Source organism: Trachypithecus francoisi, unplaced genomic scaffold (assembly GCF_009764315.1).
Source record: "Trachypithecus francoisi isolate TF-2019V2 unplaced genomic scaffold, Tfra_2.0 Lachesis_group3, whole genome shotgun sequence".
NCBI classification, from domain to species: domain Eukaryota; kingdom Metazoa; phylum Chordata; class Mammalia; order Primates; family Cercopithecidae; genus Trachypithecus; species Trachypithecus francoisi.
Genome location: NW_022681468.1, coordinates 58,029,278 through 58,053,424, shown reverse-complemented (window position 1 = coordinate 58,053,424; position 24,147 = coordinate 58,029,278).

Sequence of the window (24,147 nt, the reverse complement as noted above, 5' to 3'; positions counted from 1 at the left end):
CTGTTCTTGTTTTATTGTTAGTTGTAATCTGCTAGGCATCATATAGTCTTGTGTCTGATGAAAAAACATATGCAAATTTTATATTTTAGCACTTTAAAATTTTAGCCAGTGTGGGACAGAAAAAGCAAAACTGAACCGGAGGTTAGAGGTTATCCTAATTGCATTTTTAAAAATCCTTTTCTTTCTGACCTTGGACAAATCCCAAACTTTCTATTTCAGTTCTTTCATGCATAAAACAATAATCCTTCGTACTCAGAGAGTTGTTTTAGTATTGCATAACATGTTTGTGAAAATACTTTACATATTAGGTATTAAAATTCCCTCCAACTGCAGTAAATATTCTTAATTATAGTTTTCTTATGGCACACATCCTATTTGTATTAATTCATTCAATAAACATTTATTTAGCATTTATTGTGCCTGCCACTATTCCAAGTACTGGGAATACAATGATAGACAACACTGATAAGATTTCTGCCCTTGCAAAGCATATAATCCATGAACAATATAATTCATGGCAGATAAGGATAGAAAAGCAGGCAATTACAAAGCAGTAAGAGTTTAGATGGTGAAGTATACAGAGTAGGAGCAGTTCAGTAGGTCTTTTTAAGAGAGGCTGAGAAAAACTTGGTACCTATCTGAAAATGGAAAGATGAGACTAATGGAAGGAAAACTGGGATCGGGGAGTGCACCACAAACACAACCACTGTGTTTAAGGAAGTGAAACTCTTGCATGGCTGGTTCTAAAGTATATAAAAAAAGGATTGAGAAATGATCAGACATAAGTAGGGGACCCACTAAACAGAGCTCTGCAGCCACATCACAAAGTCTGAACTTTGTTTTATGAACAGTGAATTTTCAGCAGGTAAGTGGCATGGCCAGATTTTCATTTTTAAAAGTCATTCTAAAAGCAATCACACATAATGGGTTCAATAGGGAAGAACGTGTTAAGAATGGACTAAGAATGGGCACCTTGACAAGACTGAGGCAATAATGCCAGTATTTGAGAGTGGTACATACTCAAGAAAAAGGTAGAAAACATGGCAATAAGAATGGATAAAGGTGATAAATGTAACATATGTTTTGATGGTAGAATTTTAAAAATGTGGCATTTTATTTGCTTGTGAGTAATAACGGGCATAAAGGAATGGAAAGAATTGGTAAGTAGTCTAATAGACAAGATGACTCTAACACATCTGTCTCGAACTTCCAGGTGGTTGCTATTGTCATTCGCTGTGCTAGAGAAGACAAGAGGAAATACGGGTTTTGGAAAATGTGCGTTCGAATTTCAACATGTTAAGTTTGAAATGTCTGTAGTACTGTGACATGAAACACAGGATAGAGATATGGAATGGAGACAAAGATTTGGGAATCAGCAGCATGCAGTGGAAATTAGTCATGGGGATTTTGACAATTCAAAGGAAGTGTAGGAAGCAGCAGAAGAAAGTGTGAAGGACATCATTATGATGTTCAATACATAAAAATGGACAGATTCCACAAAAATGACTGACATGAAATGACCTGACATATTGGTATATAATGGGAAAAGCGCAATGCTGTAAGAGCCAAAATTTAAGGAAATGTTCAATAACATCAAATGCTAGGAAAAGGTCAAGTAAAATCAGAATTGAGAAAGGTTCCTAGGAAGAAGACAAGAGGGAAGTTTTAGGTGGAGAAGGCCAACTGAATTCAGAGATGAGAAAATAAAGCTAGGAGTATAAACTTTTTCATAAGAAGCCTGTCGGTAAAGAGAAAAGTTTAGCTGCAGTAGCTGGAATACTTAGAATTGAAGAAAATAATTAAATAATTGCATTGTGCACTCTCTCTCTCTCTCTCTCTCTCTCTCTCTCTCTCTGTGTGTGTGTGTGTGTGTGTGTGTGCGTGCGTCAGATAGGAAAATCCTTTTTTTTTCTTTTTTTTTTTTGAGACGGAATCTCGCTCTGTCGCCCAGGCTGGAGTGCAGTGGCCAGATCTCAGCTCACTGCAAGCTCCGCCTCCAGGGTTTACGCCATTCTCCTGCCTCAGCCTCCTGAGTAGCTGGGACTACAGGTGCCCGCCACCGGGCCCGGCTAGTTTTTTTTTTTTTTTTGTATTTTTTTTTTTTTTGGTAGAGACGGGGTTTCACCATGTTAGCCAGGATGGTCTCGATCTCCCGACTTCGTGATCCGCCCGTCTCGGCCTCCCAAAGTGCCAGGATTACAGGCTTGAGCCACCGCGCCCGGCCTTTTTTTTTTTTTTTTTTTTTTTTTTTTTTTTTTTTAAAGATACAGTCTCACTCTGTAGCCTAGGCTGGAGTGCACTGGTGTGATCTCACTGCAACCCCTGCCTCCCAGGTTCAAGTGATTCTCGTGCCTCAGGCTCCAGAGTAGCTGGGATTACAGGTGTGCGACACCATGCCAAGCTAATTTTTGTATTTCTACTAGAGATGGAGTTTTGCCATGTTGGCCAGGCTGGTCTAGAACTCCTGACTTCAGGTAATCCATCCACCTCAGCTTCCCAAAATGCTGGGATTATAGGCGTGAGCTACTGCATTGGGCCCTTAACATATTTAAATGCTTATTGTAAATTAACGAGAATTAGAAATTAAATATAATTGATTGAGAGAGGAACAGTTTCTTGAGAAGGCAAAAAGGGATGAAATCCTTTGCACATTGGAAGGATTTGACTTAGAAAGGAACAGAACACCTCCTTAACTGTAGCAGAAAGAGCCAGAGACAGAGATGGAGACAGAGAGACAAAGGCAGAGTGGAAAAAAATGAGTGCAGAAGCAAAAATCTTTGTAGAACTGGTGGCAAGAACTTAAGAAAATTTTATTTGGGTGACTTCTGTTAATCTAAAAGTGACCGCTGAATTTTTGAGTAGAAGAGGGAGCTAGTTTGCAAGGGGAGAAAAGTTGAATTTTAAAAGATCTCCCAATAATAAATAGAGAGAGAATTACTGAGAAACATGAAATATTTTCTATGTACTGAGAATCCAGTGGAGATTGAAAGGATAGAGAAAATAAACTTATAGTGAAATCAATCTTTTTGCTTATTTGGCCTTCTTTGGCAGTGTACAGAATTTGTGGTGTAGGAGTAAAGAAAACAAACAGTTGAATTGATACAAATATTGACAAGCAACTGTAACAGAGAGACAAAAGGGAACTGGAATTGAAAGTATTCCCTAGAGCCTACTTGAAGTGATGAACAAAGAAATATAACATGATAGGCAGACAAGTGCTAACAGAAAAGGGCTGTCAGAGGGCAGTAAAGTTTACCGATACTGGATTGCCCTAGACGTGAGTTCAAAGGCCTTTTCGTTTCTTAAATGTTTAACCTGGGATGAATCCATTTAAAGAAATTAAACGGGTTTAGCCTCTTCAGGTAACAGTTATGTGCTTATCATATAATAAATACTCAACAAATGCTAACCATCATTATTCCTATTGACAAAGTCAAATTTTTATAGTTAAGATAGAATGTTTAATAGAAACCATATAATTAATATCTGGTTGATATAAGCTTCCCTACCTACAAAATTATATGTGACTTTTCAAAGCAATTGTACTATCTCCTTAAAATAATGAACTTTTCTTGCTTTGGCACAAAAGTATTTTTAGGAGTATGTTAGTATTTTCATTTTCATTTTAAATTTTCTTTGAAAATATTATTTTTTAAAAGATAACATGAATTATGTTTTCAAAACCAAAGTATCTTACTTTCTAATAATATATTCTGAAATGTTTAGAGATAAAAAGCAATCGATACTAGAGTCAGTCTTTTGTGTTCTTCCCTGAGCTGCAAATTAACTGCTGACCTTTCCAGGTCCATTCTCTCTTCTTCTCATTCTTGTACCCCCAGAAGGTTGATCCTTAAAGTCATGCATTAACCTGGCCCTCCTTTGCCCGCTGCCTTCCACTTGGCTCCCGCCAGTGAGAGTCACTGGCAGGAGATGAGAGGGCAAGAGCTATCACATCAGATACATCCATTTCTCGAAGGCAGGACCTGCCCTGGCTTAAGCTTCATTTCAGGAAATAGGACAGGGACCTTATAACCCTGAAGTCAGCACATGGCTGACTGTGTCCATTTAGATCTCTGTATATTGCTTGGAATTAGATTCCCAATTATGCTCCGACAATGTTCTGGAAATCTTTTTGTTAACTTTACTACTCCCCCAGGACAGAATCTGCCTTCTTTTAAACAATCACCTGTAACTAGCCCATCTTTATACCATGATCTGCAACTGTATTGTGTGTAAGTTCACCCAAGGGTGCTAGTGCATTTCCTGGCCCAGTGGAAAAGTAAGAGTTCTATATGCTGCTCTCATTTTCTGAGTGGAGTAATATTAAAGTAAAATAATACAGGGCATTTTCAAGGGGGGGAGAACTGTCCAGTTAGGCTAAAGTATAGACAGGGATATGGAAATAGCAGGTAGAAAGATTAGGACTCTAAGTGGGATCCAAAACATTGGGGGAATATCTGAATTATACTGTTACACAGTTAAACATAAATGCTGTATATTAAATTCTAAATATACAAAATACAGCATGTTCAAAGTGAATTAATCATTTTTGTAACAGACATCGTGTGTGTGTGTGTGTGTGTGTGTGTGCGCGCGTGCGCACGTGTGTGCGTGGGCGCGTAAGACAATATAAATAATTGAAGCCTTCATTCAAAAAACTTTTGAAAGAATTTCTAAAATCTGGAATCCCACTGGGAGAATGTGTCTTAGAGGTAGAGACACGTAACCCCAGCATTTTAATAAATTTCCATTTCAACAGCTCTCAAGTACCTAAGTGATTTTGGTAGCTGGATCCAGGGAGCATGAAGAGATTTCAATAGAAAGTTTAAATAAAAGACAAGGGAATTCTGAGTGTAGTGGGAAAAGGATAATCAAAGGAAGAAGAGTGGTGGCCTGTGCAGGCGGATTTCTATTATATGATCAAGTATTTTTGTTATTTATTGATTTATTTATTTTGAGATGGAGTCTCGCTGCAACGCCCAGGCTGGAGTGCAACGGCACAATCTTGGCTCACTGCAACCTCGGCTTCCTGGATTCAAACGATTCTCCTGCCTCAGCCTCCCAAGCAGCTGGGACTATAGGCCAGTGCCACCAGGCCCGGCTAATTTTGGTATTTTTAGCAGAGATGGGGTTTCACCATGTTGGCCAGGCTGGTCTCGCACTCCTGACCTCAAGTGATCTGCCCGCCTGAGCCTCCCAAAGTGCTGGGATTACAGGCATGAGCCACTGCACCAGGGCTGATAAAATCTTCTTGAATTTCATGATGGACACCAAACTGACAGCTATGAAAAATATCAATCATTATAACTATATTTTTATCCTTTACCCCTTAGCAAAGTGTAAACTCAAGGGCAAGGATTCAACACCTTTAAGATTATAACTATGCTTGGTTAAGGCTCAATAAACACTTGCTAAATGAGATATAGAGTCTGAAAATCATCTACCTGGACTCTTAGACTTTAATGAGTTTCTTGTATATCCATTATTCCATCTTATTTACTGAAAATATCTGCATCAATTATGTATCTCATCATAAGTTTCATGTTAATACTTAAGAAAATAAGCCAATCATCCTTTTAATTATTATGAATTGCTGATAGACATAGAGAAGAAATGGTTTCACAGATGATTTCAGGGAAACCAGAAATAATACTTCAAATACTTGAAGTTACAAATCATAATTAGGAAAGCCTCATCTGGCCGGGCGCGGTGGCTCAAGCCTGTAATCCCAGCACTTTGGGACGCCGAGACGGGCGGATCATGAGGTCAGGAGATCGAGATCATCCTGGCGAACATGGTGAAATCCCATCTCTAATAAAAAATACAAAAAACTAGCCGGGCGAGGTGGTGGGCGCCTGTAGTCCCAGCTACTCGGGAGGCTGAGACAAGAGAATGGCGGGAACCCGGGAGGCGGAGCTTGCAGTGAGCTGAGATCTGGCCACTGCACTCCAGCCTGGGCAACAGAGCAAGACTCCGTCTCAAAAAAAAAAAAAAAAAAAGAAAGCCTCATCATATCTTCAGCAGAATTTCATTCTAGGACTTATAGATGTTATACGCTCTCTAAATTAAAAAAGATACACATACACAGACACACACATACATATGCATATATATTTCCATGAGACTTATCATGAAAGGACCTTTTAAGAAAGAAAGAAATTAGTTTCCTATTCTATCCTGAGTCCTGAGTTTTGGTTTCCTCTTATGTAAAGTAAGCAAAAGGAGTTATCAGGATTCACTGAAATAACATTTATAAAATATCTGACACATGATTATTTCAAAAAAATGCAATTTGTTCTTGACCATGACACCCATCAGCCTCAGTAACTTACCTGGGCTGTACTGCAGAAAGGCTTCACACACAGTCCCCATTACTTCAGTCAAACCCAAATTTCTTCTTCATCTGTTACCTATTTCAGCATAATTCTTCATAAAAACACACGTGCTCTCCCTGCTGATCGTGTCCGGCTAACCTCGCAAACCCCAACCCCTTCTACAAAACAACTCCTTTCCTTCCTAGGCATGGTTAGGTACCTCCACTTTTGAATACCTAGTTTTACCATCCTGACTAAACCATTAAATAAACTCACAAAAACAAACCTAGCTAACTCTCTTTTTGGACTCAGCCCACCTGAATTCAGGTGAAATAAACAGCTTTATTGCTCACACAAAGCCTATTTGGTGGTCTCTTCATGTGGACGCGCATGACATTTGGTGCTGAAGACCAAGACAGGAGGATTCCTTCGGGAGACTGGTCGCTGTCCTTACCCTCACTCCCTGAGGAGATGCACTAAGACCTCAGGTCCTCAGACCAACCAGCCCAAGGAACATCTCGCCAATTTCAAATTGGGTAAGCTGTCTTTTCACTCTCTTCTCCAGCCTCTCTCGCTACCCTTCAATCTCCCTCTCTCACTACCCTTCAATCTCCCTGTCGTTCCAATTTCAGTTCTTTTTCAACTGTCTAGTAGAGACAAAGGAGACACATTTAATCCGTGGACCCAAAACTGTGGCACCAGTCATGGACTCAGGAAGACAGTCTTCACTTGGTGTTTAATCACTGCAGGGACACCTGCCTGATTATTCACCCACATTCCCTTGGTGTCTGATCACTGCAGGGATGCCTGCCTTGGTCATTCAACCACATTCCCTTGCTGGCAAGTCAATTGTGGGGATGCCTGCTTTGGCTGCTCACCCACATTGCAGCTCAGGGCTGCTCACCACCCCCTTTCTCTTTGTCTCTACCCTCTCTTTTCTCTGAGCTTGCCTCCTTCACTATGGGCAACCTTCCACCCTCCATACCTCCTTCTTCTCCCTTGGCCTGTGTTCTCAAGAACTTAAAACCTCTTCAACTCACACATGACCTAAAACCTAAATAAATGCCTTATTTTCTTCTGCAATACTGCTTGACCCCAATACAACCTCGACAATGGTTCCAAATAGCCAGAAAAGAGCACTTTCGATTTCTCCACCCTACAAGATCTAGATAATTCTTGTCGTAAAATGGGCAAATGGTCTGAGGTGCCTGACGTGCAGGTATTCTTTTACATTTCGGTCCCTTCTTAATCTCTGTTCCCAATGTGACTCGTCCCAAATCTTTCTTCTTTCTTTCTTGTCTGTTCCTTCAGTCTCCACCCAAGATCTGAGTCCTGTGAATCCTCCTTTTCTACAGACCTATCTAACTCTCCCCTGCTCCCCAGGCTGCTCCTCACCAGGCCAAGCCAGGTCCCAATTCTTCCTCAGCTTCCGCTCCCCCACAAGGCTTCATGGACAGCCCCCGTTACTTCAGTCAAGCCCAAATTTCTTCCTCATCCATTACCTATCTCGGCATAATTCTTTGTGAAAACATTCTTGCTCTCTTTGCTGATTGTGTCTGGCTGATCTCCCAAACCCCAACCCCTTCTATAAAACAACTCCTTTCTTTCCTAGGCATGGTTAGGTACTTCCGTCTTTGGATACCTAGTTTTACCATCCTGACTAAACCATGATATAAACACACAAGAGCAAACCTAGCTGACTCTCTTTTTGGACTCAGCCCACCTGCACCCATGTGATTAAAAAGCTTTATTGCTCACACAAAGCCTGTTTAGTGGTCTCTTCACATGGACGTGCCTGACAGTTCTTACATTTACTATGGCTTTCTCACCTAATCTCATTTTTTCCTCACAAGATTATTTTGAGAAAAAACATGGCATAATGTTTGCAAAAGCTTTTTGTAAATCATAAGTTACTAAACAGATATCAATGAGTATTTTCAGTAAAGTTACTACACTACTATTCCCTACATTTCAATGTCTCCCAATTTGTCACTAATCTTTTTTTGTGTTGATTATTTCAAGAGCAGTGTTGGGGGGACATGCTTTACTTTACAATGCTTAATGCTTCCTGGCTAACATGGTGAAACCCCGTCTCTACTAAAAAATACAAAAAACTAGCCGGGCGCGGTGGCGGGCGCCTGTAGTCCCAGCTACTCGGGAGGCTGAGGCAGGAGAATGGCGTGAACCCGGGAGGCGGAGCTTGCAGTGAGCTGAGATCCGGCCACTGCACTCCAGCCCGGGCGACAGAGCGAGACTCCGTCTCAAAAAAAAAAGAGAATAACTTCTACAATGCTTAATGCTTAGTGAATAGTCTGGAAATGTTGATGGCTGTTGTGATACTTCACTTCTTATCTTTTTGGCTTAAAAGAATTTAAATGAGACACACAGCAAAGGAGATGCAGCATAGAATAATTCACTGCAAAAGAAAAAGAGTATTTTGAAAGTTAGGTGCAGAATAGACAGTACACCCTGAAGCAGAGGATTCAGGGTGAGCTGCCTGTAAGGTGAGGCAACATTAATTATTGCTGGAGAAACTCTCCTTATGGGAGTTTTACATGATTATTCAAGAGGAGGTTGGCAAGAGGTGTTACTAGTAAGCATGTTCTGGGTGGTCTTCTGGGTGCACATGCGCAGTAGCTGTACATGCTTGCTCATACGTGGCATGTTTCATTAGCATCTTAAATCTCTACCCAGGGGTGTGTCTTTTACTGTTACAACGAGCAAAAGGTCGGTTTGAGGAAAGGTGAAATGAAAAGGCATATGCTTTCTAGAAGGCAAAGTCCCTACTGAAGATAGCTTTGCTTGAATGAGCTCAATTACAATGAGAATGCTAAGGTTTATCATGTATGATGTATGGTCACTACAGTTGCTGCCTCCAGAAAACATGATCATTTCTTTGACTACCTCTCCTGCCTCAGTAAGTCATGTGTTACAAGCTAGACTGTGTTCTCTCAAAATTTGTATGTTGAAGTCCTAATCCCTATTTCCTCAAAATACAATCATATTTCGAGAAAATATCTTTTAGGAGGTGATTAACTTAAAATGAGATTGTAAGAAGGAGTCTTAATCCAATCTGCCTGGTGTCCTTATAAGAAGAAACAGAAAGCCTGAGTAGACCAATAACAACAACAAAAAATAAACCATAGCAGTAAACAGCTTGCAACAAAGAAAAGTCCAGAACCAGAAAGCTGCATGGCTGAATTCTACCAAACATTTAAAGAACTAGAATCAATCCTTCTCAAACTCTTCCAAAGAACTGAAGAGGTGGGAATACTATTTCCAAACTCATTTTACAAGCCCATCATTACCATGATACCAAAGCCAGACAAAAACACTACACGAAAACTACACGCCAATATTACTAATGAATAAAGGTGCAAAAATCCTCAACAGAATACTAGCAAATTATTTTCAACTGCAAATTTAAAAGATCTTTCACCACAATTAAGTGGGATTTATCCCTGGGATACAAGGATGGTTCAACTTACCCAAATCAGTAACTGTGATTCACTACATTAATGGAATAAAGGACAAAAAATATATGATCATCTCAATAGATACAGAAAAAGCATTTGACAAAATTCAACATCCTATCATGAGAAAATTTCTCAACGAATTAGGTATAGAAGGAAAATTTCCTCACAGACCATTTATGAAAAGCCCACAGCTAACATCATAATCAATAGCGAATATTTGAAAATTTTTCTTCTAAGATTCAGTGCAAGACAAGGATGCCCATTCTCACCTCTTGTATTCAACATATAACCCATGTGGTCTGTGGGTTTTGGGGTACACACTGTGAAAAAGTACCTACCTGCAACCATTGCATATTGAGTTCATGTTGTTTCAAAAAGTTCCAGGAAGAAGCTCAGCCCCAGAACAACAAAAAACAGTCAGAACCAGAGATGCCTGATTTGGAGATGAACTTTGGCAAATTCTCACCACCAACCATGCTAAAAACCCCACCCCGGGAGGAATTTATTGTCAATTTTTATACACATGACATATGAAAAAGCAAGATCAGCAACTGTGCCTGTGCTGCCGCTGCTCCACCTCTACATGCAATGACTCTGATAACCAGCCTCATGAAAGGCTCTTTTCACCTCTCTTCGGGGAGACACTGCTTTGAGAACTATCCGCAACGTTTCCTTTACTTGTTGCAAATAATGAAACCCCTTGTTAAATCCACCCTGGTTGTGGTCATTAGACTGACACCCAAGCAATCAAACAAACCTTGTCTTTGGCTGGTTGGTGCCCTAGGGGACTGAGAGACATATCCCTTGTGGTCAATGGTAATCCAGATCTGGCTAACAAACAGTGATATTAACTGTGAAGATCAATTTTTTTTCCAAAAAGATGGGTTTAAGGTCTATAGATGTGTGTGGTGGGTGAGATATTTCCCAAAACCAGAAGGGACCCAAGTATGCCCAGAAACCCTCAACCTTGACAGGCTGGGACAATTTTAACTTAGGAGAATAGGCTCTTACTACCTGGGTACATTCTGGGTATATTTTCAGATATGTTTTTAAAAGAAGGGGCAGCTACTATGCCTGATGCCTGGGTAGGTAGTTGGGCAGCACAGTTGGAGTTTGTGGGGAACACACAGGGCTGCATTAGGACCCCACCAGCCCTCACGCATCTGCTTATTTTTCTTTTACACATCAGAGAAGTAATGATTGCATATCAGCATAGCCAACACCTCATTACTTGAACACCTTGGGACCTATGATCAGCCCTGAACGAGGACACAAAGGTATCAGGAAGCCAACTTCACTCCTGGAGGAAAGCCCATTAGGGTGCATTCGCTAACGCTGGAAGGTCTTTGAGTATTCCCCAATGACTGGAAAGCAGATGATTTTCTTCTGCAAAATAGCCTGGCTGCAGTGTGCCCTAGCCAGGAACCATGATGGAAGATCAGGTCATTTAATTACCATACCATTCTACAGCTAGATCTTTTCTGTAAGGGATAAGAGAAATGGGATGTGATACCCTATGTCCAGTGTTTTATGGCCCTGTACCAGAAGGGATCCTACAGATGTAGTGCAGACTTTGCACTCTCTAGGTGGGACCACCCAAATCTCCCACTAAACTGCCAGAGAAAGTGCTCCCAATCCTAGAGAGCCCCCTAGATGAGGAGGACTTTCTCGGCTCCATAAAGCTCAGGAACCAAGAGGACAGAGAGAGGAAGGCTGTCATTCCAACCACCTGGGCCTTCCCCACCTCTACAAGAAAAGTCACTTCCCCAACCAAAGTGTTGAGGACTTCCTATTTCCACTCCCAGCATCAATCCTCCTCTCCCAGTTAGCGCAACCCTGAGTGAAAACTCTTAGAAGCTAGGAGGCAGATGTTTCTCTTTTGACAGTTTCTGAATGGGGATGGACATTTAATCTGAGTGCATATGTCTTTTCTGCTCTTAACCATTAAGGCAACCTCAGTCTCCCAGTCCCCTCTAACGTGAAACTTGACCTGTACAAGCCAAGAGACTAGGTATACATCAAGAACTGAACGACTGGCCCCACCCTGGACCAGCTCTGCCTGCATGACAAGACCTGGCCAAATGCTTCTAGGTATTCATTCTTCCCTTAAACTTCTGAGAGTAACACCTTGGATTCATCACTTAAGAGAGAAAAAAGTCCAGGAGCCCCTAGAGGACCCCTCCCCAGCATGCACTTGTGAACCTGTCAAATTGGTTGGGATATCAAATTGGTTTTTAGAAGAAAAGGCTCATATAACTAAAATGTGCCCTTGCCATTCTCTCGACATACTAGGCATCTTCTCATCCTCGTAGGAACCCTTATACTTACCGCCCTCTTTCACTCTGTTAGGTCCTCAGTTGGTGGTAAAGCCCTCCATACAACACCTTAAAATGAACCCCATCTTTTCCTTATGCTCTTGGGCCTCTTAGTTCCCGTGGCCAGTGGTCTCTGGGAGGCCAGTGCAATAGTAAACTTCTCCCATGTTATAGCCGGTAGAGATAAATCTGTCTGAATGTTAAATATGCCATGCGTATTCCCAGACTCAGACGGGGTGGCCTGTTGCTTACCCTTTGCAGAGGAACATTAACATCACGGTGGAAAGAAGGGGATCCAAAATCCCGCCTGAACCTATCTCAGCATAAAGGGGCCCTTCCCCATTTGTGGGTTGTGTAGACCTCACCCCTAAGGGCAGTATCACCATGAAAATAGACCTCATTTATTTAAATTGTTCAGAAAAAGGAGAAAAACACCAAATGCATTCATAACAAGAAGGTAGTGGAGGCAAGTCTGACGTCTACCCCCCTTGCCTTTAACCTCACTAAACCTTGCATTCTAAACACCACCCATTGGTGTGCCCTCACAGGCAGCTATGGGTACTCGATAGACCCTAACACCAAATGTCACAATCAATGTAAAATTTGGTAAGAGATAAACAACCCCCTGCATATTGGAGACTATCATATAGCACTCCTCCAGCTGCGGGAAGAGCTCCACTGGAAAAGTGAATCTTAGTGGAGATTTCACTTTTACTTAGCGGAGATTTATGGAGAACCCTTATCTTCTCAATGTTATGAGACTACCTCTCCCCTTCGGGGTTCCTGATTACTTGATTGGTTAAACCATTTCCTCCTCGTCACAATTTGCAGTGGATTACTCTATTGTAGATAATGTAATATACATAGGACAGTGCACTGTGAGCCTACAGGGACTCATCTGGATAACAGTCCATAATGAAACCAACCACCATAATAGACCCAAAAGGACTGTTGGACTAATCTTGTCAGGCACCAGACTTGCTGTAGGGCTGGCTGCCCCTTGGGGGGTTTGCATGCCATGAGATCACCCTAAAAAATGTCACCCTATCATCCAACACTTTGACAGCTAACACAGGGAGGCTCTCCAAAATGTGCATATTTCTCCAAATTCACTAGTCAGTTTAGGGTTGGACAATCACTTGGCCTTAAACTATTTACTAAAAGAACAGGGAGGGGTATGTGCAGTCATCAATACCTTCTGTTGCACATGAGTAAGCACCTCTGGGAAAACAGAGGTTAACATAAAATAAATATTCAGACACACAGAATGGCTGCATTCCTTCAACCAGAAGGGTAGCTCAAGCAACAAGGTTTGCAAGACAGTCAAGTCCACTATACCTCACCTCACTTGGGTTCTTCCTCTGTTGGGGATTCTAGTGACCATTGTTCCCCTGTTACTTTTTGGTCTTTGTATATTTAAAGTGATAGTAAACTCTGTGTCTTACAGACTTCAACAGTTTCATCTCTAGCTTGTATTACAACAAAAATATCAGCCCCTTTGAACAACTCCAGGGGACCCCAACACTTATTTGAATTCAGTAGCCCAAGAGTTTCACTCTTCTAACTTTAGGAGGACTCAATGGCCCTGGTCTACATGAAGTAGTTACAGAGCAATGACCTCCAGCTCTAAGAATGAGGAGCAGAATGTCTCAAGGGGTATTTGTAACCCATAGTCCCTGGGTTTTCTGGTACACACTGTGAAAAAAGTGCCTACTTGTAACTGTTGCACCTTGAGTTCTTGTTTCAAAAAGTTCCAGGAAGAAGCTCTGCCCCAGAAAACCAGTTGGATCCATATATACCTGAATTGGAGATGAACTTTGGTGACCTCTTCTCATTAGTATACTAAAAACCTCACCCAGAGAGGTGTCTATTCACCATTTTCTATGCATAGATGTGGAAGTGTGATCCACATCTTGATGTGGAAGTGGAAGTAAAGGCTCCTGTGCTGCCTTTACTCCACGTCTACATGCAATGACTCAACTAGTCAGTCTAATAAAAGCCCTGTTTTCACCTTTCTTTGGAGAGTCACTGCTTTGGGAACTTCCCTAGTGTTCTCTGTACTTGTTAAAAGTAATAAAATCCCCTTGCTAAACCTTTCTTGGTTGTGGTCATTAGACTGTCACCTGGCAAGCAATCAAACTCACCCGTTGTGCGGCTATCAAATATAGTACTGAAAGCACTAGCAAGAGCGATCAGATGGTGAAAACAAATAAAGGGTATTCAAATTGGAAAATAAGTACAACTATCCCTATTTGCAGAAGACATGATCCTATACATAGAAAACCCTAAAGACAGCACCAAAACCTTAAGAATGAATTAATGAGTTCAGTCAAGTTGCAGGATGCAAAATCAACATACAAAAATCGGCTGCATGTCTTTACGTCAATAAAGACTTATGCAAAAAATAAGTCAAGAAAGTAATCCCATTTATGACAGCATTGGAAACAAAAATTAATACTTAGGAATAAATTCCTAAATAATAATACTTAGGAATAAATTTAATTAAGGAGTTGAAGAATCTGTACACTGAAAACTGTAAAACATTGGTGAAAGAAATTGGAGAAGACACAAATACGTGGGAAGATATTCCATGTTCATGGATTAGGAAAACTAATATTGTTAAAATGTCCATACTATACAAAGTGGTATACAGATTCAATGCAATCTCTAAGAAATTCCAATGGCATTTTTCACTTAAACAAACAAATGAAAATCTCTAAAATTTATAGGGAACCACAAAATATCTCAAGTAGCCAAAGCAATATTGATAAAGAAAAACAAAGTTGGAGACATCATATGTCCTAATTTTAAATTATATTACTGGCCAGGAACGGTAGCTCACGCCTGTAATCCCAGCACTTTGGGAGGTTGAGGCAGGCGGATCACAAGGTCAGGAGATCGAGATTATTCTAGCCAACATGGTGAAACCCCGTCTCTACTAAAAATACAAATTTTAGTTGGGCATGGTGGCATGCACCTGTAGTCTCAGCTACTCAGGAGGCTGAGGCAGGATAATCGCTTGAACCCGGGAGGTGAAGGTTGCAGTGAACCAAGATCACACCACTGCACTCCAACCTGGAGACAGAGCATGACTCTCTCTCAAAAACAAACAAGCAAGCAAACAAACAAACGAAAAACATTATATTATAAAGATGTAGTAACCAAAGCACTATTGTGCTGGCATAAAAACCAACACATAGACTAATGCAACCGAATAAAGGGCCCAGAAACAAACTCAAGCATATATGGTTAACTAATTCTCAACAAGGGCACCAACAATGCACAATGAGGAAAGGATAGTTTCTCCAATGCTGTTGGGAAAACTGGATATCCACAAGTAAAAGAATGAATCTAAGACCTTTATCTTTCACCATACATTAAAAAAAAGCTACTCTGGAGGCTGAGGCAGGAGAAACACTTGAACCCAGGAGGTGGAGGTTGCAGTGACCCAAGATTGTGCCGCTGCACTCCAGCCTGGGCCACAGAGCAAGACTCTGTCTCAAAAAAAAAAAAAAAAAAGAAAGAAAGAAAAAAGAAAAAGAAAAAGAAAACATGGAAGAAAAGTCTCTTGATACTGTCCTTAGCAATGGTTCTTTGGGTATCACACCAAAAGTTCATGCAACAAAAGCAAAAATAAACATGTAGGGCTACATCAAACTAAAAAGCTTCTGCACAGCAAAGGAGACAACAAAATAAAAACTCAACTTATAGATTAAGACAAAAATATTTGTGAACCATACAGCTGATAAAGGGTTAATAACCAAAACATATAAGAAACTCACACAACTCAGTAGAAAAAATAAAACACAAATAACATGATTAAAAGATGTGCAAAGGGCCGGGCACAGTGGCTCATGCCTGTAATCCCAGCACTTTGGGAGGCTGAGGTGGGCGGATCACCTGAGGTTGGGAGTCCAAGACCAGCCCGACCAACATGGAGAAATCCCATCTCTACTAAAAATACAAAATTAGCCGGACCTGGTGGCGCATGCCTGTAGTCCCAGCTACTCGGGAGGCTGAGGCAGGAGAATTGCTTGAACCTGGGAGGCGGAGGTTGCAGTGAGCCAAGATTGTGCCATTGCACTCCAGCCTGGGCAACAGGAGCAAGACTCCGTCTCAATAAATAAATAAATAAATAAATAAAATAAAAAAATAGAAGTTTTGCAAAGAATCTGAAGAGACATTTCTCCAAGGACGACATAAAAATGGGCAACAGGTATATGAAAAGGTGCTTTCCCAATCAGGGAAATGCAAATTAAAACACCAATGAAATTTCACTTTACGTCTGTTAGGAATATTATCAAAAGACAAGCTACAACAAGTGTTGGCAAGGGTTTTGAGAAAAGGAAACCTTTGCATACTGTTGGTGAGAATGAAAATTAGTGCATTCATTATGGAAAACAGTGTGGAGATTTTTCAAACTTTAAAAACAAAGTTTTCATTTGACCCAGCAATCTCTCTCTCTGTATACACCCAAAGGAAATGAAATCAGCACCTTGTAGAGATATCTGTGCTCCCATATTCACTGCAGCATTACTCACAATAGCACAGAAATGAAAACAACTTAAGTGTCAGGTGGATGAACCTGAAAGACATGAGGCTAAGTAAAACAAATCAGATACAGAAAGGAAAAGGTTGAATACATAAAAACAGAGTAACAAGTGGTTACCAGGGATGATGGGGGAAATGGGAAGATGTAGGTCAAAGGGTGCAAAGTTGTAGTTATGTGGGACTAATACGTCTAGAGATCTAATGTACAACATAAAATCTATAGTCAATCATTGCATAATAAAAATTTGCTAGGAGAGTAGATTTTAGGTGCTCTCACCCCACACAAAAAATTGTATAATAACTATGTGAATTAATATGTTAATTTGCTTGCCAGTAGTAATCATTTCACTATGTATATGTATTTCAAAACGTTATGTTGTACACTTTAAATATATATATATATGGCAGTAGTAACTACAACACACACACAAAATCAGGGTGCTTGAGTGTGCAGAGGCACACCAATGTGAAGAGTCATCAGGAGCGTGACCATCTGCAATCCAAGGAGAGAGGCCTCAGAAGAAACTAACCCTGCCAGCACCTTGCTCTTGGACTTCTAGCCCCAGAATGGTGAGAAAATAAATTTCTGTTGTTTAAGCCATCCAGTCTGTGGTATTTTATCGTGGCAGTTCTAGCAAACTACTATACCATGCCTAAATGTAGGGGAAACTCCAGGGTTATTTAAAACTCTTAGCACTGTCTCTGATTTCAGGTTTTTGTTTTGTTTTGTTTTGTTTTGTTTTGAAGTATGTTGCTTTCACTCCCAAATAACTAATTCTGCTTCTTTCTTGTGCCTTCAGATTTAAAGTATGATTATTATCCAGTGCTTTCTAATGGGCTTCAGAATGTGGGTTTCCTTAACCTTAAAAATAAGAGATTGGACCAGATGAGTTCTTGGACTGCTTACATAGGATTCCATTCTTGAATCCTTTGGTTTTGAACCGAGGACTCAGTTGTTTGGTTGATCATTGATCTGCATACCTGGGCAGTTTATGAGAAAAAGTTTTCACCAGAATATGGGAACATTAGAATAATATAAGGATATCAGAGTATGATTTTCAAAAAGCTGGAATTACTTAATTCGAAGCACTCTTCTTCAATCTGTGTTACTACCCTTCACTTTTATTTTGATTTTGGGGTAGTAAAATATGTCCTTTCTTTAAATGGAAATGATAGTGGATCTTGTTTTAACATTGTACTTTGCAAAATAGAAAGTACTTGTAACCTCCGATGAGACAGCATACATCTATTTGCATATATATCACTCTTCCATTTGATTTAGCAGTCCCAAATCTTGAACTAGAAGCTTGACTTGGGTTTCTATCCCAAGTGGCCTTGGATTTCATTCTTTCTCACTCAAATGAATTTGCATTACTTATTGAATCTCATAAAGGGAATACAGCCATCTTCACGGATTCTGAAGTACCTTTATTTTCCCTTTGTTTCAAAGAGGACTCCTTTCCACATACATATTAAAATGAAGTTGTAAATACTCAGACTCTAAAAATAATAAAAATCAAATAATTTTGAAGGTATTGAGTGTATATATGTATAGCAACACATCAATTTACTCAATTTTCCATTAACTGGGTTATCACCTATATAATGTTTATTGGCTTTAAAATGCATATATTTGCTATAAGTATTCTGCCAAATAAATGAAAATTTGAGATACTGATATTTTTTAATGTGCTTAATATTATCCAGCTATTTGCTGCTTTGGTTGCATTTACTTTTCTTTCTTTTGTGCCTTATATATATTTTCACTACATTGCGTTTTTTTCTAAAAAGATTACTCTGAATATGTAAGATTATAAAATTATTAGGTAAAAATTAAAAGTCATTAGTTTCTATGTTTTCCCAATTATTTTGAAGAAATATTTCATCATATTTAACACAACATTTCAAATCTGGCTATGTTTTTATTAGTCTGATATTTTACTTGCTATTACTATACTCAAGATGGAAGCTTTCTCACCAGTTTTGACAATAGGTATTATTTTATTGTACTTATCCTGAATTACTTCAAAATAAATGCATCAAAAACTATCATATTAGTGTATTGAACACTGTCAGTAAAATTTCATTCTGTAGGAGCACTTAGAACTAGAAATGCTTGATAGTTTTTATTTTGAATAGAATATCTGCATCCTTGATGCAAAAGCAATTAGTAAAGCTTTTCAAAATAGTCAATAATTTGATCACAGTAACACAATTTTCTATCCTTGCAAAAGCAACCTCTTTTCTTTCCCTTATGGATAGCTGAAGATATTAATGTCTCTGTTTATCATCTTGGTAATGATATAAAAATCTAGTGAGGATGTTTTCCTTCACTTTTATATACCTTATTTTAATATATTTTATATATACTATCAGACTTCCTAACTTATTAAAAAATGCTTGACTATCTGGGTTGTATCAAATTATGTATTTATTTGTTTATTTATTTATTAATTTAATTTATTTATTTCTATATTTATTTTCTGAGATGGAGTCTCGCTCTGTCATCAGGCTGAAGTGCAGTGGCATGATCTCAGCTCACTGCAACCTCTGCCTCCCGGGTTCAAGCAATTCTCCTGCCTCAGCCTCATGAGTAGCTGGGATTACAGGCGCACACCAACGTACCCGGCTAATTTTTGTATTTTTGGTAGAGGTGGGGTTTCACCATGTTGGCCAGACTGCTCATGAACTCCAGACCTCAAGTGATTCCCGCACCTCAGCCTCCCAAAGTACCGAGATTACAGGAGTGAGCCACCACATCCGGCCTGTATCAAATTTACATACACACCAAATACTGACACAAATTTCAAACAGCTTCTGCTCATTGAATTATAATAAAAAGTCATACAGCATGGTAAATGGATTGGTAATCATTTGCGTTCTTTTATAAACAAAGGCTAGAAGAAGAAAGAGATAAAGAGGGAGAGGAAGGAACAGGAGGATGAGAAAGTAAATAAGTAAGGAAGGGAAGAGAAGGCAGGAGGAAGGAAGGGAAGGAGGGAGAAAGGGGAGAAGAGAGAGAGAGAGAAAGAGAAAGCCAAAATAGATGAGTGCAAAGAGTATTTCTAGATAGCATCTAATTTACTCTAGAATGTATCTATTTAAATACATATTGCATGTCTAACATGTATACTTTACTTTGAATTTTTTAAAAATTTGAACTATATACCTTAAAGTGTTCATAAATGTATAGATAGTAACTGTTTAAGTAAAAATGAGCTTATTAAAAGTTACGTGTTAAAGGAAAAAAATACAACAACTTACGTGATTATAGATGAACCGCAAATAGAATCTGGACAGTCTCAAGTGTGGCTTCACGGTCTTTATTTCAGGTAATCATTGCAGTGATTTCCTCTGAGTTTATTGTTTCTACTTTTAATACTATGTATGAGTCATATCTAAAGGGTAAGTATATATGTAATGACTCAATACTGAATATGCTAATTTGTTAATCCAGAATTATATTAAATGATAGAGCACAGCTCTTCTGTTGAATGATAACCAAATAAGGACCAAATAAAGTCTTTTCTTTAAAGCAAATGCAGATATACTCACTTTGTTTTGTTGTTGCTATTTTAAATAAAAATTGTATATCTTTAAGAATAAACTAAAAAACAAAAGCAAATGCAGATAGTTAAAAGTGAGTGATGCTAATCTGCATTGTACAAATTTCCATTGAGGGAATTTGTCCTCCAGGAGTATATCCTCTTGATATTTTAAGTTGAAGCTTAGGGTTCATTTTCTCCCATAAACAACATGGGGAAAGTTGCCTGGTAAAGCCAAAATGGAGTTATTAGCAGTTTATAGGTAAAATAGAATTTCATGGTCTCATCTAAAATTGAATTACCCAATATAACATTGCCTTCATGATATAGTATGTATGAATTCCAAGAAACAATTTAAGTCAATTTGAAAAAAACCCATCTGTACAAAATAAAGTTCCTTTGGGGAAATCTGTAGTTGTTTTCTACACCCTTCAGTGGGATTGGGGAACTAAAGAGTTGCCCAAACCTATTATCATATAAATCAAATAAAACTCAACACTTTCATCTTCATCCGCCTCTCAATAGTATATTATTTCTTAAAGACTTAAGATGGGGTTTGTTTTTCTTCCCTTTATGGATTAGAAGGAAGACATGCCTTTCTGAGCACAGCTGGAAAACGTGCATCTTGGTGGCCCACCCCTGCCTTTCCCTTCTGCTAAGGTTCACCCGTGGAAGCTGAAGCTTGCTGTATGCACAGCTGCTAAGGCGGAGATAACTCTGCCCATAATAAATGAAGGGAGCTCTTCACTGCATAGAACACAAAGAGTTGATTATACTGGGATGGGCAGAATTACTGCAGCTACACTGCTGGCAGCTCAACCCATTGCCATTCGTAAGCTGCTCAGTGCCCACGAGCAGTACTGGTGTACAGAAACCTAGGAAAGGCCTAGACATCTCAGAAACATTGCACATTTCTCAAACTGAGAAGGAAATAATATTCTCATTTTACTCTCCTTTTTTTCCCCCACATTAAGCAATATGAGGCATTCAGGTGTTCTAGATAGTAAATGGTAACTAATTCTATTTCCAAGTAAAGGTGTGGCCAGAATATTTAGAGAGGAAATCCAGAAGGAAGGACATTAATACACAGTCTTAACCTTCTCTTTCTTGCATAACATACTGCTTCATTGGACTATTTAAATAATTTTTCCTCCTCCTTCTGTTTACAAATATTTATAGCTATGGTATGGCAACACATCCTCATTTGATGCCATGCCAAGGCATATTCATTCTTTTCATCTTTCCTCATAAATCAATACTTCTAACTCTTTCATCATTTTTGTGGCTTTTCTCGGAAGCTCTTTTAATTTATCTAAATCTTTTTTAGAGCTAAAGTGCCAAGAACTCAATCACAAAGACAATCTCAATAATCATGCATGAAGGGAAAAAGAAAAGGCGGAAAATCCTAGCTCCAAAGCACTTTTACAAGTTATACTACTAGTAACTGCAGTTCTGACTATAGGGTCTATTCTTCCCACAGGGCAAGAAGAATTCAACGGTTCTTTCATGTAGTTCAAACTTCTCCAGTTTGAGGGCTTTGGACTTTTGGTGTTGGAGGGAGGTCAGGAAGACTACTGGAAGAGTGCTGAATTAGAGAGTCCCAAATGCCAATCCCCTCTTACATAATAGTGTCTTTTCTGCAGAAAGGGTAGGAAGAATTTTAAAATGTAAATACCCTAAGGACATATGGCTCTGATGTATTAGTCTGAAAAAAAAAAAAAATATCCAAGGAAAAGAGGGCTGTTCTAGAATTTCCTTAGAGAGTTGATGATTCTTTCTAGTCCTTTTGGGATGAGCCAGGGTGAACTGAGTCTCTTTTCTATGATCTCTATTAGCAAGAGCCAGAATAAAAGCCAAATAAGGATTCCTACTTAATTACTTTCTTCACCCTTCACCTGGCTACTTTTACCAGGAGGTTATAGTTTAGTAAGTGCTCTACTTACCACTCAATAAAATGGACAATACAACCTCTTCATCTGTTACAAAAAATAATGTACTATATTTTTTAAGTATATACTATTTACATTTTGTCTTCTGGCTCTTTATTATTAATCAGTACAGATTGAGTACAGTTTTTGTTCATTATTGTTATTATTATTTGCCTTCTTTCAAGTGAATACATTATTTCATTAGAAGCACTTAAAATATTACATGTACTTCAAGTCATATAACAGTACTTATCTCCAAGCAGATTTAAATTCCTTAAAGATTATGTTTGATACTCTGTTTTACTAAAAGTTAGATATAATGCAATTACTTTTAGTTTGACTTTGGCCTACTAGTTTTGCATACAACAAAAAAATAGAATTTGTATGTGAAAATAAAAATGAGTAGAAACCTTAATCTATGTTGTTAGAACTGTTACAAATAAATGTGTCCATAGACTAATCATCTGTCATCAAGTAAAAGACTGACAGTAGTGAATAAAATGAGTTTATTAGCCAACTACTGTTAACATTGGCAGAGTAATGCAAATATAACTGAGCTATCTTAATTGTTCTTTATTTTATAGTTAACAGTTAAAATACACAGGGATTAAGTAATCCATTAACTCCTATGAGTAATTTCACAGAAAGTTGTATTCTTTGTCTTTGCAAAAGCAACCATCCATCTTGTTTCAGGGCAGGATAATTTTCTGGAATTTTCAAAACAATTTAAATTTTTCGTATAGATTGCTATCTCTAAAAATGTTTGTCTTTGGCCGTACCAAAAAAGAGTATGAAACCAATTAAGAGTTCATGTAACCAAAATGCTCAAAAAAGACTAATGTATAACCAACCCTTCAATAGCATCCAGGAAATATCTTTAAACTCATAATTTGTCTCTATTTACATATAAAATAATAATAAATTTGATGTTAGAACTACCAAAAATACTGTTTCGCAGGTAACCAAATGCCAATTTTCTAGTTTGGAGTAACACCATCACAAAATAAAAGTACAGAATGATAGGCCACAAACTACAAGAGATTTCCATGGGCGAGCCATTCTAAAAACTGTGCTACTCTTTTTCTTCCACAATTTGCTAAAATCAAAACAAATCTCAGCTATGCAAGAGCAACAATTACTGACATATGTTTCTTGACCTCCTACCTCCCTTCTGAAATTCAGTTTTCTCTGCTTTAGTTAATTCCCTTACTTGACTAATACCTCTTTTGGCCTTTCTCCAAACCTTACTTCAGGTGACTCTAAATAAGATTGTTTATTACTAAAGCAATGTTCTTCGTGTCTATCTGGGGAAGTAAAAATATATCTTTCCAAAGGTAAAGTGTTCTTGAAGTATAAATTTTATTATTTTTCTCTAAAATTATCAAAGTAAAGTACCCTATGTTAGCCACACACTTTCCAAAAAGAAAGATATGGCCAGGTGCGGTGGCTCACGCCTGTAATCCCAACACCTTGGGAAGCCAAGGAGAGTGGATCACCTGAGGTCAGGAGTTTGAGACCAGCCTGGCCAACATGGTGAAACCCTGTCTGTACTAAAAATACAAAAAAATTAGCCGGGAGTGGTGGCTCATGCCTGTAATCCCAGCTACTCAGGAGGCTGAGGCAGGAGAATCGCTTGAACCTGGGAGTTGGAGGTTCCAGTGAGCTGAGACCACACCATTGCACTCCAGCCTGGGCAAAAAGAACCAAACTTTGTCAAAAAAGAAAAAAAAAAGGAAGGAAGGAAGGAAGGAAGGAAGGAAGGAAGGAAGGAAGGAAGGAAGGAAGGGAAGTTGTGCTACATTAGTCTGGAACTGAAATAAATAAATGGTTGTATAGACCCAGTAAACACTAACTTTAACAAAATATATTTACAAATTAAATATTTCTACTACCATCTAGATTAGACAGAGAATAGAATTGAATAATCATACAGTGTAATAAAATTGGATCACTTTTGGAAGCCTGTAGTTGAAAGCAAGAGAGAGTTAAAATTCTGCCTTAGTCTTGCGCTTGCAAGG